We start from the raw sequence: 17,047 nt of genomic DNA, 5'->3' as shown, positions 1-17,047 counted from the left end.
GAAAAGGAACAGCGGAAGAAAGTTTCGCGCAACATTCGGCCAAAAGAAGAAAGTTCGTTTCAACTGTTGCAACTTAACTTGCGCGCTGCTTATGAGATTTTCATCATCTTGAATATGGAACTTTGCCCCGGTAATAGCAGCCTTTCTATCCGAAGCGCGGACCAAGTCTGCCTAAATGATGATCCAAAGTCTCTATCTAAATTTCTGCAGGAATCTCGCAAACTCTAAACTAACGTAAATGCAAAATTCAAGAAGGAAACCAACGATCTTCGCATCACGACGATCTTCTATTTCCTAGGAACAGAGGACCATTTTATTCCAAGGGATGTTAGATAGAGCGATCGGTACTACGAAACACCGTGAAATATAATCCTTTTGGAAAGGTGATTAGGCATACGCTGTTTAAAACTAACAAAAATATAAAATAAGAAAAAGCAGAAGCGGCGAAGAACCAACAGTTTTCGCATCGCGATAATTTCCAGTCTCCTAAGAAATTTTATCGCTCCACTGTGGAAACCCATAATCCCGCCGATTAATTTTAAATCGCGTCGATTCCCCACACGTGCCACGTGCATCGTAGGAAAATCAATAGCCACCACGTCGACATCGACGTTCAACTTCGGTCGATTCGACTACCCTTTTAAAAAGCCAGATTTTTCAAAAGGACGATGGAAACTGGTCATGAAACTTATTATAACGAGCAATCGTGGCTGCAGGCAACTGTTTTATTATTATGACATGGCGATAATTCGTGGCTGGTATTGATCAAGCACGGAAGTCGAATAATCGGACGCGTATGTTCTTATCTCGCTGGCGAGCGCAAGATAGCGAAAAGACGGGCAAAACAGCTGTATCGCCGGCGCATCGATTACGAGGCAAGAGATTAAGGAATGCACGGGACAGGGACACGGAAAAAAGGAGAGAGAGAGGAAGCGAAGGAAAGGGGGAGAGGGCTGTAATTTAGTCGAGATTGTCTCTCGTTGCATTCTCGAATCTCCGCCCTCTGGCTTTGGTCGGGGATCGTTTCACGGATACGGAACATTGTGCAAGAAATATTTATGAAAATTTACATAAGTAGATCGTCCACTCGATCGACGGTGCAAAAAAAATAGGATAGGAGGCTGAGGGTGAAGAGGAGAGGAGAAGAAAGAGAATTGCTCGAAGACGACGAAGGAAAGCTTCGAGGAGAGAAAGAAAGAGAGAGAGAGCCGTGAATAAAGGACTGTAATTTAGAAGTTGTTCGCCGTGCAGATGTATATTTTGCGAATAGTTACCGCGATCAAACGTCACGTATATGCAAGTTACGGTGCATTAAAACTGCAATCGCAGCGCGGCTGGTGACGCAGCGTAAAAGTAAAAAAATACGACGAAGAAACAGATCGATGCAATCTTGCTGTTTGTGACTTCAAAGAGAACTCGCGTACGCATATACGCGCGCGTTTCCCAACATTGTTATGCATAATGCAGGATAACGCGTGGCCTTGCAGCACGAAAATTGTTTAGAATCGGTCGGTCGACGGTGATTCGACCTACTTCCGATGTACAACACCAGTTTTATGGGAAACTCAATTGTATCTCGAATAACGTCCATACTTTGACTGGTGCGCAAGTTTCCAAACAACTGAATCGTTGTTTTGCTCAGCCAGCAACGTTACGTCGAGTACACAGAGTATACTTTTGATCTTACACGTGTACAAACGTTAGGATTGGATGGATCAAGTTTGTGATAAGATTGAAGTTGAGGAGAATTAAATCGATCGAACAGCGTGTGTTTTATTTATAGATAAATACGATACGAAGACTGGGAAACAAAATTGATTTCAAACTTTTAACTCGAATAAGATTAGCCGTGGATTAAAGATCTTAAATTGTACTGGAGCTCCAAAAATATTTTTACACCACGGCTGCTGTATTGTATCCAAACTAAAGCAAGTGTTCGAAAGTATATCGGATCATGTTCATATGACTTAGCTGCACGGCGATTCTGCGCTTTTCTATTTGATCGTGTAAGCATAAAAACGAAACGATATGCGTTAAAAATAGGAAAAATGAAACATTTGTCGGATGCAATCGGAAAGGCGACAGCATGTTAGTAACGTACAATAACCGAGCATCTGGTCCTCAGATGGATCAGTCATGGCACGTTCGCGACATAAATTCTCCATCGCTGCATGCTCTCCAAACTTTACACTCCAACCGAGCTATAACCCACCTCCCACGATTCTTCATACGGTTAAAACTATGTATCAAATACCATCAATTCAAACCATTAAACACCTAAATCCTTTCAAACTCCCTAAATCACTTAGCTCTTACTTCAAACTTCCTTCGCTCTAAACATAAAGTATATTAAAATATTCTCGAAAACTTGAACCACCTATTGTTCAAGCAGCTTCATCCTGGTAATTTTACCGCGTATTATTCTAAACCATGGCAAACGTGTTCCTACATTGTTGACTTTCTTCGCCAACTTTCTGCAAGTCTACAAAGCCTCCTACGATTCTTCATTTGGCTAAAACTACGCATCAGGCGTGAGTGATCGAAGCTACGAAACACGGAAATTCCTTAAAATTTCCTAAATCACTCGTTTCTTATTCCCTGCGTTCTAGCACGTTGCAAAACTCTAACCACCTATTTTTCAAGCTGCTTCGTCCCCGTAATTCTATCGCAATTTATTCTAAACTATTTCGACCGTTGGAAATCTCTTTTCACAGGCTTTTTCTGGAAACCTCTGGAAACCCAACGAGATCCCGAATCCTAGTTCTCGTCCATTCCCCCGGTGCGATTCAAGAAAATCCCAAGGCTCCGTGAATGGAGACATCAAGAGGGAAAAAGAAAGGAGAACGGCAGGAGAATCAGCCAGGCAGCATCTCAGTCGAGTACCAAACAGGCATTCCAGTTGCGTGGCCACGTGGCTGGCTGGTGGGAGAAGCGAGCCCGCCACGCTTCCACATCCTTCAGGGGGGACGAGCAAAAAGCGTGGCGAGGACGCGAGCGAGAGGAACCCGGTGGCTGGCGAAGAGGGGAGAAAAGCGTGGTCGAGGAATAAAAGGAACAAGTCGGGCCGCTAACCGGAGGTAGAAAGCGAGATAAAAGAGCTCGGCAAAGGAGGAAGAGCCACGCGGCGCAAGAGAGGCGATGCCAGGCTTGTTTTGGCCTACCGGACACTGTGGGAAAGTATCTGAATGTGGTTCGTCGTCTACTCTCTTCTTCTCTCGTCCTTCTCTTTCGTCTTCACCATGGATTCAACATGGACCCGGCGACCGGCACAAGTTTGCCTCCGTCCGGTATAATAATCGATCGAGTCCGGCCTAATTGGAAAACGCTGATGGCCTCCGACGTCTACCTGCTTCTCCGAGCTGATTCCTGCGTTCGTTTCAACTGCTTTAGCCTCTGCTTCGTTTATCATGCGGGCACTCTGCCAGCAGAGTTTTTACCGGATTTCGAAGGAATGTTTCGATCGTAAATAGGGAGATTTTTGGGGGAGATTGTTGTGATGGAAATGATGTTAACTGTTGGATGGTTGAACGTCTCATAAATTTTCCCTGAATCCTGAAATTTACGTTACATTGACTTTTGACGATTTTAGTAGATTTCTCGAATTTTTCTAGCAACGTTGCCGCGTAAATGATCGTTCGTAATTAAACCAGCTTCATTTCCAACGTGAAACCAACATATTGTTCTAATGAAAAAGAGACAATTTTCATGTATAGCTGATGTGTCTGGGCAACAAACGCTTATGTTTGCCGTGTACCGAACTCGTAACGAACAAAATGCGTTTATTAATAACTCGTTAACGAAATATAGCGGCCATTGTTATTAGTTTAAACGAGTTTCGTTATGAAACAGTCGACGCATGAGCGAGAACAAGCTCCTTCTCTGTCGAGCGTCACGCCCCAAGCGATAAAACTTGAAAATTGCGTGCGTAACGTTTGACACGAATTAAACGATACGCACACGGTTTTATGCTTTGCCGTATTTCGTGATTAAGAAGTAGTTCGTTCAAGGGTCTGTCCACTCTTCGAATATTCCATATTTCTAATTTTATCATCTAAATTTTCTCTATTTCGTTATAAAGTAATTCTACCTTACTGTTTCATGTATAAATACGATTAACTTTTACTTACATAGAATTATTTTATTTTTGTTATGTAAGTATCTGAGATATGAGAATTATATGGAACTTTCGCTTACATAAAATTATTTTATTTTTTTGTTGCAATGACTTCTGAAAATTTGTATTTATGAAAATATCGAAATACACCGTTGTCGTTGAAATGTCAAACACTTCGATTTAAAAAGAAAATTGCGGCTAAGCTTCGATTTTATTTCGCCTTACTTTTCTTTGTTTCCCCAACTTATTTTCACAATTAGCATAGCGTCTTCTCCGAAGATTTAGATTAGACTCGACCCGATGAATCTACGATTTTACACGTGCACGATTAACTCAAGCTGTGTATTTCACTTCCACATTCAGACTTAACATTCGCATAAGCTTTCGAACGAATTAGTGAAATCAAGATTTCGCAGAAAAAACGATGCAATGAATTTTATACGATTCTCCAACTGTTTTTGCTAGATAAATTTCGAGTAAACGTATACATTCAGAGATAATATCTTATTCCCACGATCTGTGCTACTTTCTAGCTGCCACGTGATCCTTGATAGAGCAATGCACGGAATTTCTTACCTTAAACGAGCTGTTAGCCTGTAAACGATTTTTGTAGTAGATTTTTAGAAAAAAGTCCTAAGTTTACCCTGTTCTACAAGATTCTTACACAAGCTTCTTATCTATCATTTCTTTCTTTTCTCGTTTCTTTTACATGGGGAATATTGATAAATCTTCTTCGCTCGGAATTTGCATAAGCTATTAAACGAAAATCATTTACATAAGCGTAATTATCGTAAATGATTAATACAGCCGATACTTTATCCGAATTCTATGTTTTCTATCAAAATATCTCAGGAAAATCATTATCTTTATTTTCACATTGATAATCATATTTTCTAAGAAATTTCCCCAATTATCTCCCTTATTTCGAATATTTCAACATTTTCGGATATCCCGTCTAATATATCTTTTTTATATATCTTTGCATTTTTCGATTCTCTTCTACGTTCAGACATTTCATTTTCTATAGTTTCGCGTTTTCACGCGTTTTATGCACTTTCGCATCTTTTATGTGTATTCCGTATAACATTGTGTCCTTAAGTTGCCCACAAATGCATGAACATGAAGGGTCGATGGACCTGCAGCCGATACAATACCTTTCGAAACCAATCTCACGAAGTGAAAAAGAAAAAAGAAACACGAAGAATAAAGAAACAAGATAGAAGAAGAAGCCGAGGGAACATTTCTTAATTTCTACGCTCTGATGCTACTTTCTCCCCTTTGGATTAATTCAACGGTTTCATTCAGCCAATCCGGCCACGATCCAAGTTCCCAAACGAATCTTATATCATCAGATCCGTGACACGTGTTACGCAATATCAAGCTGGTTCTCGAATAAGAACTTGGAGCCGAAGGTATTAATGAGACTACCGTGATGTAAATCATAAGCCAACGTTGAGTCAGGTGAACTGGATTATAAAACATAATTAGTATCCGTGACCTGTTAATACGTCGCCAGTCATCGATATACAGCCAAGGACGAAAATAAGAGACAGGTGAAATAGGCATCGATGAAGTTTCGTTATATTTAGCTTTATTATTTATTATTAAAGTCGTTGTTAAATTTGCACAAAAATGTAAATGTAAAATTCGATTATTTAATAAATAATCTATGTTCTATAGATATACAGGGCGATTGGTAACTGGTGGTACAAGCGGAAAGGGGGTGATTCTACGCGAAAAAAGAAGTCGAAAATATAGAATAAAAATTTTTCGTTTGAGGCTTTGTTTTCGAGAAAATCGACTGTGAATTTTCGCTCGGTACGCGTGCACTTTATCACGTCTCGTTATAACGGATTTCACTGTAGATCGTTGTCTCGATGGAAAAGTTAAAAAGAAAAAATTTTACTCTATATTTTCACCAGTTACCAACCACCCTGTATAATATAATATACAGCATTAATATATAGGATTAATAAAAATTAAAAAAAAATTTTTTTTTTTTTTAATTTTTTCATGGAGACAACGATCTACAGTGAGATCCGTTATAACGTACCGTACGCGTACCGAGCGAAAATTCAAAGTCGATTTTCTCGAAAACAAAGCTTCAAACGAAAAATTTTTATTTTATATTTTCGACTTCTTTTTTCGCGTAGAATCACCCCCTTTCCGCTTGTACCACCAGTTACCAACCACCCTGTATATAATGAACAGACTGCATAGATTTGTATGCATTTGTGGGAAATTTGAAAATGCAAAAATGCATAAAGTATGATATTAATCGGATGTTCGGAGTGCACATTTTCATTTGTCCTTATAAAAATACGAGTTTGAAGTAGAAATCTGCTGTCTGACGAATAACACGATTATATATGTATTAGTATATATGACACTAATACTAGTTCGATTAAACTTCATTCATATCTATTTCCATTACTTGTCCATTTATTTTTATGTCTGTCTGCAAATACATCTCTGTAAGCACGTAACACGCTATCCAACCAGTTTCGAGTTTCCATTAAACGAGTTCCAGCGAGCATAGGAAGGCGAGTTTTTAATTGGCCAACGTCGCGACGTGCAATTTCGCCTACTTTGAATATTTAATGCTAATTGATGTAACGCGGGCTCGGAGAACGATAACTGGTGGGAAAGTTGTCGCTGACTTTGTTGATAAGTCGAGAAACCTTGAAACCTTCAAACAGGAGTCGAAGCTCGCCCGATGCATATAATTTGCAGTTCTTAAGCGCGTTTAATACGCTTCATGGAATTGAACGTCGAAGAATGACTGTCTGAAGTCTAAGTGCTGCAGTAAAAAGGATTCTCTTCGTGGATTACAGATAAAAGATTCCACCTGTTTCTGCCAATCACCCGACCGCTACTTTTATCGAACACGATTAAACGCTGTTATAAAGTTGATGCGCGAACGCTGAGGATTTTGTGTCGATTACTTAAGCTCGATGTGATTTGCATTTCCTGTCGAACGGCGCTATACGTATAGGGTGTTCCAAACTTTGTTGTACTCGTCGTTACTTTAAACATTTTGCTAAAATTCACGCTGTACTTATACTTTTTCGTAACATATAAATTTCGTAATTTTCAAATATTAATATCGGAGAATATTATAACTACTATAACTGTAGGGTATGTGTAACCTTATACATAATAAAATTAATGGGAATGTGTTTTTAAGGAATTCTATCCCAAAGCCTGTATATCTGATATCAAAGGCACAAAATGTCTCGAGAATAGGGAAATAATTATTCTCTAAATCATTCTCTAAATCGTTCGTTCTGGTCTTTCCCGGTTGATTATATTACCAAAGGTTTAATCGAATGACTGGACCGGATAGAATATATATGAGATGACTATAGATATAACGTTAGAGATATGGAGGGACAAGGTTGAGGTATCCAGAGTTTGGTAGTGTTAGAATTCCCTTTGGACAAGGAGTTTAATGCGTAATAAGAACTTTATCAATAGAGAGGTAATTTGCAGTAGCGCCTTAATATCTCCCGGTAACTTGTTTACTCGTGTAATATAATAAATGTGCGCTAGGAGGAATTCGTAAGAAAGTTAACAATTAAGAATGATTTATAAGGCACTCTGCGTCGGTAGGTACTTTATCATATTTGTGAAGTCCGTAAAATTGCTCATTACTATAGGAATGTTGCAGACAACTTTAATAAGCGAAGTCGCAAATAATAACGCAATAATGACTATATTTAACGCTATATACTTACATTATTTATAGATTATATATATATATAACACAAGATATAAACTAAACAAGATAGCGTTAATTTTTAAGTCTTTACAGTAACATTTAAAAATCTATCTAACTCTTACGTCATTATTTGTAACTAACAGACTGTGAATTTATTTATGCAAATTTCTGTTTTCACGAATATAATTAAAAAAACTGACCGTTGGATGAAAGAAGTTACCGTATCTATCAAGTATCATAAACGGATACTATACTTTGAATGTTTTATATATTCCTGTCTATTATTCGCATTCTGTGTATTTTTGTGTAGCTCCAAATCTCCCATAAACGCGTCAAAATCTACGTAAAAGTCTGCTTGCTAATTCGATGCATCACGCGATAAGACATGAAACGTGATTCCAACAATGATGTTCACGCTTCTGGTGGACGGGACACGATGGAATTTCCATGACAGCCGATATCACGTACTATTAGCTGTAAATGCTAGCGAGCATTGATGAAACGTTTTCCCGAGGAAGAGGCTCGAGTAGGTGGAGGCTAGCTAGCTTCCATTTTCAGAACAAAGGAAGGGAAAGGTATAGCCGGTCCGCGAGAGAAAGGATCGATTAAGTCGAGTGGATTCTGCCGGCAGTTAACGAACGGGAACCGTGGCCCTCTATCCCGGCGTTCCTGTACGTAGGAAAGGATGGAAAAGAGGGAACGAGAGCCAATCGAAGACTCCTTCAGCGCGAGCTTCTTGCTCGAATGCCTCCGCGAGTCTCTCGGCTTCGTTTTTTGCTCGCCAACTGTGCAATCCTCTTTTTCTCTTTCTCTTTCCTAACGCCGCACCATCGAGATATCGCCTATCGATAAAAATTCATTAAACGCCCGGTGATCGGAAACCAGCTCGAAGGAGCGAGATCTTTCGCCAGGAGAGTAGATGTTGAGACGACGACGGTCTGCCGGCTGTGAAAGTATGACAAACTTGAAAGGGATTCGAGATCCTTTCGTTGAGTAGATTTGGGAACAGATGTCGAGACAAGAATGTTGCTAGGGTACAATAAGTTTGATGCAGAGATAGGTAAACTGAAAGTTTGGAAGTGAAATTTAGATATCAGATTGATAGACATTTCAGAAGCGTAGGAACGTTGGATTGCAGGCAGATCTTTTATTCAAAAATATAAATGACGGAGATTAATATGAAAATTTTCACAATACTCGCGAATTCTCTGAAAATTCTGTCATACTCCACTCTAGAATAAATCTTAAGTCTTCGACGATTCACTTGAAAGCTTATACCGCTCCTCGATCGTACAGCAGTTTCTTAAACATCTCTTACACGTACAATATGTATTCTTGCCACGTGCGATCAATTCTCCAAGTGGAAATATGCGTGCCAAAGCAGCACGTGTATTCTGTAGCATAAGCATTCGCTCAGTTCTCGATATTGACACGAATTTTTACTCCGAATCTTCGTAAGTGGATCTATTAACGTAAGATTAACATTTATAGAAATATGCCCATCTTCATCTCATAAGATATTTGACTCTTGATTATGTGTTGAAATAATACAACAAATAGTAACACAACAACCTAACGTGTACACTGTTATACGATAATTTTCCATTAAGTACTTAAAGTCATTTAATTTACTCGCAATTCTCCTTGCAATCATCCACCCTTTCAACAAGAAACTGATTACCGCGTGAAAATGATTTCTAATCAACCCATCCATTTTTCCTCCACCCTCTTTCTCTCTCTCTCTCTCTCTCTTGATCGATTCGACGAACTAGTTCCATAGAAGGGAAGAAACGAACGATTCGTACTCGACTCGACCAATCGAAAACGTAATTGTTTCTCAGAGATTTACCAATTAAAGGATAGAACACCTTTTGAAGAGCAAATCGGTCTTCCTTTCAAACGGACATCGATTAAGGATAGAAAAGGCTCGAGAGGACTACGTCCTTACAGGCAGATCCTCTGCGCAATGCGGACAAAAGCCGCGGCGAATACAGGTGTTTAGTATCCAGCCATGTTGAAAAATACCACCTGTCGAACTTCACGGCCCGTACCGCACGTAGTCAGATTTCATTCGCGCGAAACGCAATATTCGATGTTTCCGATATAACGAAACGTCCGAGCATAATCGATCAGGAAATTTGTCCACGCGTGTTTTACTCTGTCTATGAACTGTTTAAGAAAAATTGCAACTGAAGATCGTGTAATAGTAGCCGTTAAAATAAGCAAAAATATCTTAAGACATTGACGTTGGAATTTTTTTAATTAAAATATACTAACCGCTGCGCCGGGCTTCTTCGACGCTTCAAAACGATTAGTCGATGAAGAGCTAAACGATACATCAATTGCGTTAATATCTTCAAAGATTCAAATATGATTGGTTTCAAAGTTACAAGACGTTTTCATCAATGAAACATTGCACCATCGTCTACGAGTATTTGGATAGTTTCAAAACACATAAAATATACTTGTAAGTATGTGAAACATACTTGAAATGAAATTCTTTAATCTAATTTTCCCGAATCTAATCTTGGCTCTGATCCTATCTCAAGTAACCATATGTAATTACATGGGTGAAATCAATAGTCAATATCGATGAATGAGATTTAATCGGAAGTGGATAAAAATGGACCTTACACGAATACCCAAGTTAACTGACTTTAAACGTTCAATGGTCTTACACCATGCTAGATCTTATGGTGATTGAAATATATGTTGCTGGTCATATTGTAAAGAAAGTTTATAGCGATAGCGATACCGATATATTCTTTGTTTTAGTTGAAATTTAACAAAATATTTCATGAAATTTAACAAAATATTTCAATGAAATTTAATAGGAGCTATATGCTCCTGAAGTTTAACCGCAACTTTTTGAAACACTGTATACATGTACGTCTCATCGTGCACGTCGACGATGATAATGAAAAACTTTAGATAGATTTATAAAACTCGACGTAAAATTTGTAAGATTCGTATCGTAGCACGTATTTTGTATTAGCAGCGTGCTATCTGGATTTTTCAAATTGGAAAGAGAAATAAGAGGAGGTTTGACTGGAATTCTGGTTATATTGGGGGAGTTGGTGGAGTTTAAGACGATGGCGCAAGGACTGGATTTGCAAGGGAACGTGACTTTCCTGATACTATCCAGACTTGCAGTTCCTGCAGCTATGATGGTCTTGCAAATTTTCCTTCAAGGAATTCTGACTTCTTAGACTTTCAATCGAATTACTTTTACCATCGTTTTAAAGTATCGGTGATCTCATCGATGATAAACTACGGTAGATTAATAATATGATTTAATCATTGAAATAGCACATTCGTTAAAGCCAGATGGCAAACAAATTTTTCCAAAATCTATTTAATGTTTGATTATTCATTTTTCACGCTGAAATTCTCTCAAAAAGATATCAATGAAAAGAATAACAAACAAACAAAAACGAAGACTCGCAGCTATAGCATCTGGAATATTAGAAAAAGTACTTTATCGATGAGTCTCGAATGTTTATGGAAATTCACATTTTTACGAACACAACGGAAAAGCTGGAATCCAAACAAGAATTTCAATCGCTTATTAAACGTTATAACGAATACTTTCCATAAATTTTTCATAAATGTCTATTCATCAGCTTTTCTCCGTCGAAGAATCTACGTTCCGACAGTCCCCCTTGCAAATTGAAGTAATTTCATGACCCCACGATTTTCTTTAATTCCATCAACGATTCTGCGCAACATCCGCGGGTAATTCGTTTCGATTGCCTCGAACGCACGGGATCATGCGGCTTCGTGAAAACTTTATCTCGTTCTTCGTATGGTAACGCGTGACTCGGCGAATTTGCTATAAATTGTAGGTTACTTACGACGGAAAAGGGAATTTTGAGATTGCTACCCACAACCAAACGATTATTCCTTCAGACTGCTTAACGTCTACGACTCCAAGACACGCACCATCTTCGATTACAAGTTACGAGTTCTCGCTTTAGTAATCTGAATGGACGTACGGACCAATCGAAGGTAGTAAACCGTCAGAAAAATGCGATATCGAAGGTAAGAAACTCGAGAACAGGAGCCTTTCCACTGTTGGGGGGGAAGGATTCATTGGCATTCGTGCTCCCTTAGCGTATTAAATCGATTACTTAACAATCGCTTATGCAAATTCAATTGTTATTACACGATTTGTTCGATCCTGTTTCTTCGAGCGCAGGCAGAAACGAAATTACCAACGCGAATAATTTCTAAAGTATACAGCTTCGGTATATTGTTACCGTTTTAATAAGCAGATTAATTCACTTAACGTTGTAGATGTGTGTTTTAAATGTCTTTTATACGCATTTATATTATCATCGTTTCTATGGCTCGCTCGGTAAACGCCAAGTTCGATGAAATGAATTCACCGAAATAAATGGTTAATTCGAGAAAAAGCAAGCGAAATATTGTGATTACAGTAGCAACCGGAGCTCCGTCTCTTCCTCGTTATAATTTCATTCATTCGTCATCATCATAACAATTATACCTGAACCGTTATTTAAAACTCAGGAAAGAGGAAAAAGTGAATATTGAAATATGTGGCTCGTTTAACCGATAATCAGGCATCGGAGAATATATATATTAAATCGACTTTCTGGCCACCGCTATAGGCGTGTTTCGTAATCGCAAAGGAATATTCGTTTCAGGCACTTGATATTCAATTTACACACATGTAATTAACCTTTGAATTTATTTTACGATTTATTCCGAAAAATAAGTAAACGCGTGAATTTGACTACGACGCCTTCGTAGAACGCAACGACTAAAGAAACGCCAGTTTTAGTTTTCTATTAAAATTCAACGAGCGAAGAGCTCAACCTTAACTTTAACCATTGCCTTAAGTTCAAGGAACAGCCTATTCGACAACTACTATACTTTGTATTTAAAACACAAAGACTAAGGAATTCGGTTCTTTCTTTTTAAACTATGATTAAGGTAAAAGCGAGAAATTTTAACTCTCACTTTGACTTTGATTAGAACCCAAACGCTAAAGAATTTAATTTCTATTTCTTTCTCCAACGTTCGACACGCGAAAAATTCACTTCAATCTTCAATCCTGGCGTAAGCAACAAATAATAGAAAATTTCACTTCGATCATTAACTAAAGCCTAGAAGAGAATACAGGATTCTTTGTCTAAGATCCAAAACACGAAAAGTTCAATTTTCATTTTAACTAAAATTCAAACCTTTTTCAAAGTACGAATAGACAGATTTAACAAATTATATCAAATTACGCAAATGCCAAACGACAGATGTTTCAACTATTAGGTTCTTTCGTTTCATAAGGTGATAATAGATGAACGACAATTTCTGTTTTATATTATTTTATTCAATTAGGTACGATCCATTTCGTTCTATTTCTATTATTACGTTCGTGCACAATTCAATAAACTAATATAAAAGAAAAACCATTTTGCGTCTATTATTTGCTTATAAAACGAAAGAAACATTTCGAACAACCTAACATTAATCGAAATAGAAAAACTAACAAATCCAATTTCGAATTTATTTCTTATGCAACATTCAGGAGGCGAAAAATACGAGTCTTTCGGGTTCTTGTTACAACGTTATGATGGAACGATGTATCCAGATGTACCTCGTCGCCGTGAGACGAAGCTTTCGCAGAGGTTTTCGCGACATCAATCCTAACGGGACTAGAGTGAACGTGAATGCATTCCCGGATCGATAAATATACTCGTTAAACTGGTATGCGTGCTAGCATCTCGCATAATAATTTCCGGCCGCGGCATGCCAGAACGAGCTGAACAATATTTAAAGTTTCGAGCGATCCGCTGGCGAAATTTACGGCGCTCCGCCGCCGAACCTATTCGATGTTGCACGCTTTAAACGCGAAACATTAGTGTTTCTCAAGCGCAACGGGAATATAAATACGACTGAGAAAAAAGCCGTATCGTGCTTGGATATTAAAACGTCCTGCGCGATTCTTCGTCTTTCGGAGAAAACGTCACTGTTTCTCTATCCTCAAATTCTCTGTTCGTTTTTGAATTGAGAGGAAAAATATTGAAGAATAGCGTATTGTTGCGTGTATGCGTGGAAGAGAAATGCGTGTGTTTAAATGTACATACAAAGCTATGTTGCGTGTTATATGCAAGGGAAAATTTATTATGAACGACTTTATTCTATGGTGTAAAAAATTGTACGTTACTGGTATATATTGCTTTTTAATATTGGTTTCTCCTTCGTAAAAGATAACGTGAAAAGTTTGACTGAAACGTTGGAGTCGCTACGATTTTCGTATTAAACCAATCTTTCCTAAAAATTGTTCAATTTAATTCAATTTAATCTTAGCTGAATGTTTAATAATGCGTTAAAATGGTCGATGCGACTGCGGAAGATAAAGAGACAAAATGATATTTCGAATGTCTATTTTCAATGCTACATACATATTTACAAGGATCGTGAATCTTCAATTTAATTCTAGCAAATTATTCAGACGACGTAGGAAATATTTTCCTTCTTCTGTTAATAATACTGTCAATATTATTCAAAAGAAACGGAATTGGCTTTATTTAATAATGATACGCGTTTAACGAGCGTCTATTAAATTCTGATCAAATGGCACATTTCAACTAATACGTCTGTCCAACTGTTTTCAAATCTGTTGAATATGCAAAGTCTCTCCTTAAGCGGTAAAACATAATTTGTGGCACAAGTTTCAACGTCAAATCCACTCATTAAGCCAAGTTTATTTTTAATGACATCGTAACTTTTAGAAGAAACGATATCGTATAAAGCTGGAAACCGAGGTTTTTTTTAGACAGGAAAAAAGGAAGGGAAACAAACGCACAGTCTACAAAATATTGCAAATTGTTCTCAAATCGCGTTCGTTTATTCCGTTTCTCTTGTTTCTTTCATTTTTAGATGGCAACATACACAGCAGGTTGGCGGTTGAAATGAATTCAATCGAAATGAAAGAGGCGAGAAGCGTGTCGGCGAGAGAAAAGGAAAGAAGTGGAAGGTGCAGAAGAAGATAAAGCGGCGAAATTTTAACGACAGCGACGATGCGTGGCCCGGTAAGTTGGAAATTCCCTTGTTTCGATAAATAAAATCTTTCATCCCGGTTATTCAGGATTCAGGATTCGCCGTAAACGATTTTATTTTCCCAAACGTTTTTTACGCGCGCACATGTCTATACCTGCGTATGTGCGTGTCTTTTTTCTACTCCTCGTTGCACATTGTTTTTTTCTTTTTTTTTTTTTTTTTTTGTTTCATTCGACGTGCAGTTTTAATTTCGAGTAACTGGGAACTACGGTCAAAATGAAATTGCGTTACGATGAATATGCAGGCGATGCTCGTGATGTCATCGAACTACGAGCGGAAAAAAGTCATGGGGGAAAAATCAGAGGAAAATAGGATAGGTTTTTGGGGATTGTAGGCGAGAGATTACGGCGACATTTATTTAAACCTGCGGAATACAGTCGTTCCTCTCGTCCGTTCACATTTTTTTCCGCGTTATATCTCTGCGACGATATGTGACTTGCAAGTCAGATATACTCGCGTATTTATATTTTTCAAATTTTTCTTTTATTCGCTTGTTGCTCCACTGCTGTATCTTATTGATCTAATGTACTTACTAGGCTATTGATATCTGTGAGAAATTAAAGAAAACGTGATCAAAGCGATACAGTACATGGCTCTTTCTTTTCGTAGGCAAACAAAATTTTACTTGTAAATGGTTAAAAGTTTAAATATCGCCTGCTCTACGGATAACATTTAGCTATGTATAATTTAACAGAGTAAAAAAATTATCCTGGAATACAAGATAGATTTGTTAAAGAATTGAAGAAAACAAGAAGTAATGATGCTCCGTGGTTTCATATTGCACGAAGCGCGACAAAGATCGATAATACTCGGGAGAACTATTCGCAACACAACCATGTCGCCGTAAATCTTCCATTAACCCTTTGCCTTATAACATCGAGTTACACTCGTGGCACAGATTACAGTTCTGATTCAATAAAGACTAGTTGTATTGGTAGCAAAGTTTTGCTGCAGCTCTAACTTTAGCTTCAATTCTTCAAACTGAAAATTATTAAATACAAATGATGTTACATCATTGTCTACATTATTGTGCGGCCGAATAACACGTACAACGTACACGGGAACAAGGCGATTCCCTATGAAAAAATAAGAGCAAAGTATGGAATAAAATGGTTTCATTTGAGATTTTAGTTTACGAGAAAATCGACTTTGAAAATTTATCAACATGGCTAATTCCGGACTAGACAAGATTAAAAAATCGATAGGAAGTCATTCTACGTGTGAAAATTCCGTGTGTCAGTCTTTGTTTGGGAAAAACAAATTTGAAAATTTATCGTACGCATGTAAGTACTGGATCGGACAAATCTAAACGCTTTAATTTCTCTTTACGATAAAGCGTATAAAATATCCTAGAAACTATCAACTATCCTAATCTAAAAACCTAACGCTCGTTTAGCTATATAGAAAATGTATTGGCACACACCCTTACTTTCCCATGAAGCGCCTTGTGGCCAGCCTCTATGCCTTTCATTTTCACGGTGTCAAATTTATTTAGTCATATAATACGTTGACTGTCACGACACCCGTATTCGGGTGACAGCAAAGTTTCTGGTAGGGCCGCGTCACCCGTATTCGGGTGACGGCAAAGTTTCCGGTAGGGCCGCGTCACCTGTATTCAGGTGGCGCTTATTTGACTACTTGCGAAGGATCGTCGTAGGTAATTGAAAAGATATTCTAGAGGAAATAATAAAACTATTGAATTGTTATAAAAGTAATACGAAAATGGTTTATTAAACAAATTATTTACTCGCATTACTAAAATATCGATGGAAGTACCGAGCAGAGAACGCTTGGTGCTGCTGCACGCGTGGCCTGACGGAGATTTCAGTGAAAACACGCGTGGCAGTGAACGTGATAAAAGTAACAAATGACACCAAGTTTGATACGCTTGAACCTGATTAATTGGTATGTAAAGGTTATAATAAATACAATGAGGTGGCAATACTTTTTCAAGCTACTGTAAACAAAGAAATCAGGCGACGAGAAGTCAACCACGAAAGCTCGATAACACAGTGAAGCATAGCAAAAGATCGCGTGAAAGAACGCAGCGAAATACAGGAATTTTTCTCTGCGTGTCATAAAGGGAGGGAAACCGCTTAAAGACGTCTGTCATCATCGTCATCCACGAC

General features: G+C 38.1%; 1 protein-coding gene across 3 annotated transcripts in view; it reads right to left on the bottom strand.

Annotated features, from left to right (window-relative positions):
- The window catches only part of sns (sticks and stones), a 503,193-nt gene that overhangs the window by 335,202 nt on the left and 150,944 nt on the right, over window positions 1–17,047 (bottom strand). The window lies entirely within an intron of this gene.

This window comes from Bombus flavifrons, chromosome 3 (genome assembly GCF_040668555.2).
Source record: "Bombus flavifrons isolate JBK064 chromosome 3, iyBomFlav1_principal, whole genome shotgun sequence".
Classification (NCBI taxonomy): Eukaryota; Metazoa; Arthropoda; class Insecta; order Hymenoptera; family Apidae; genus Bombus; species Bombus flavifrons.
The sequence above is the reverse complement of the archived record's forward strand: the minus strand, read 5'-3'. Positions and strand labels throughout refer to the sequence as shown.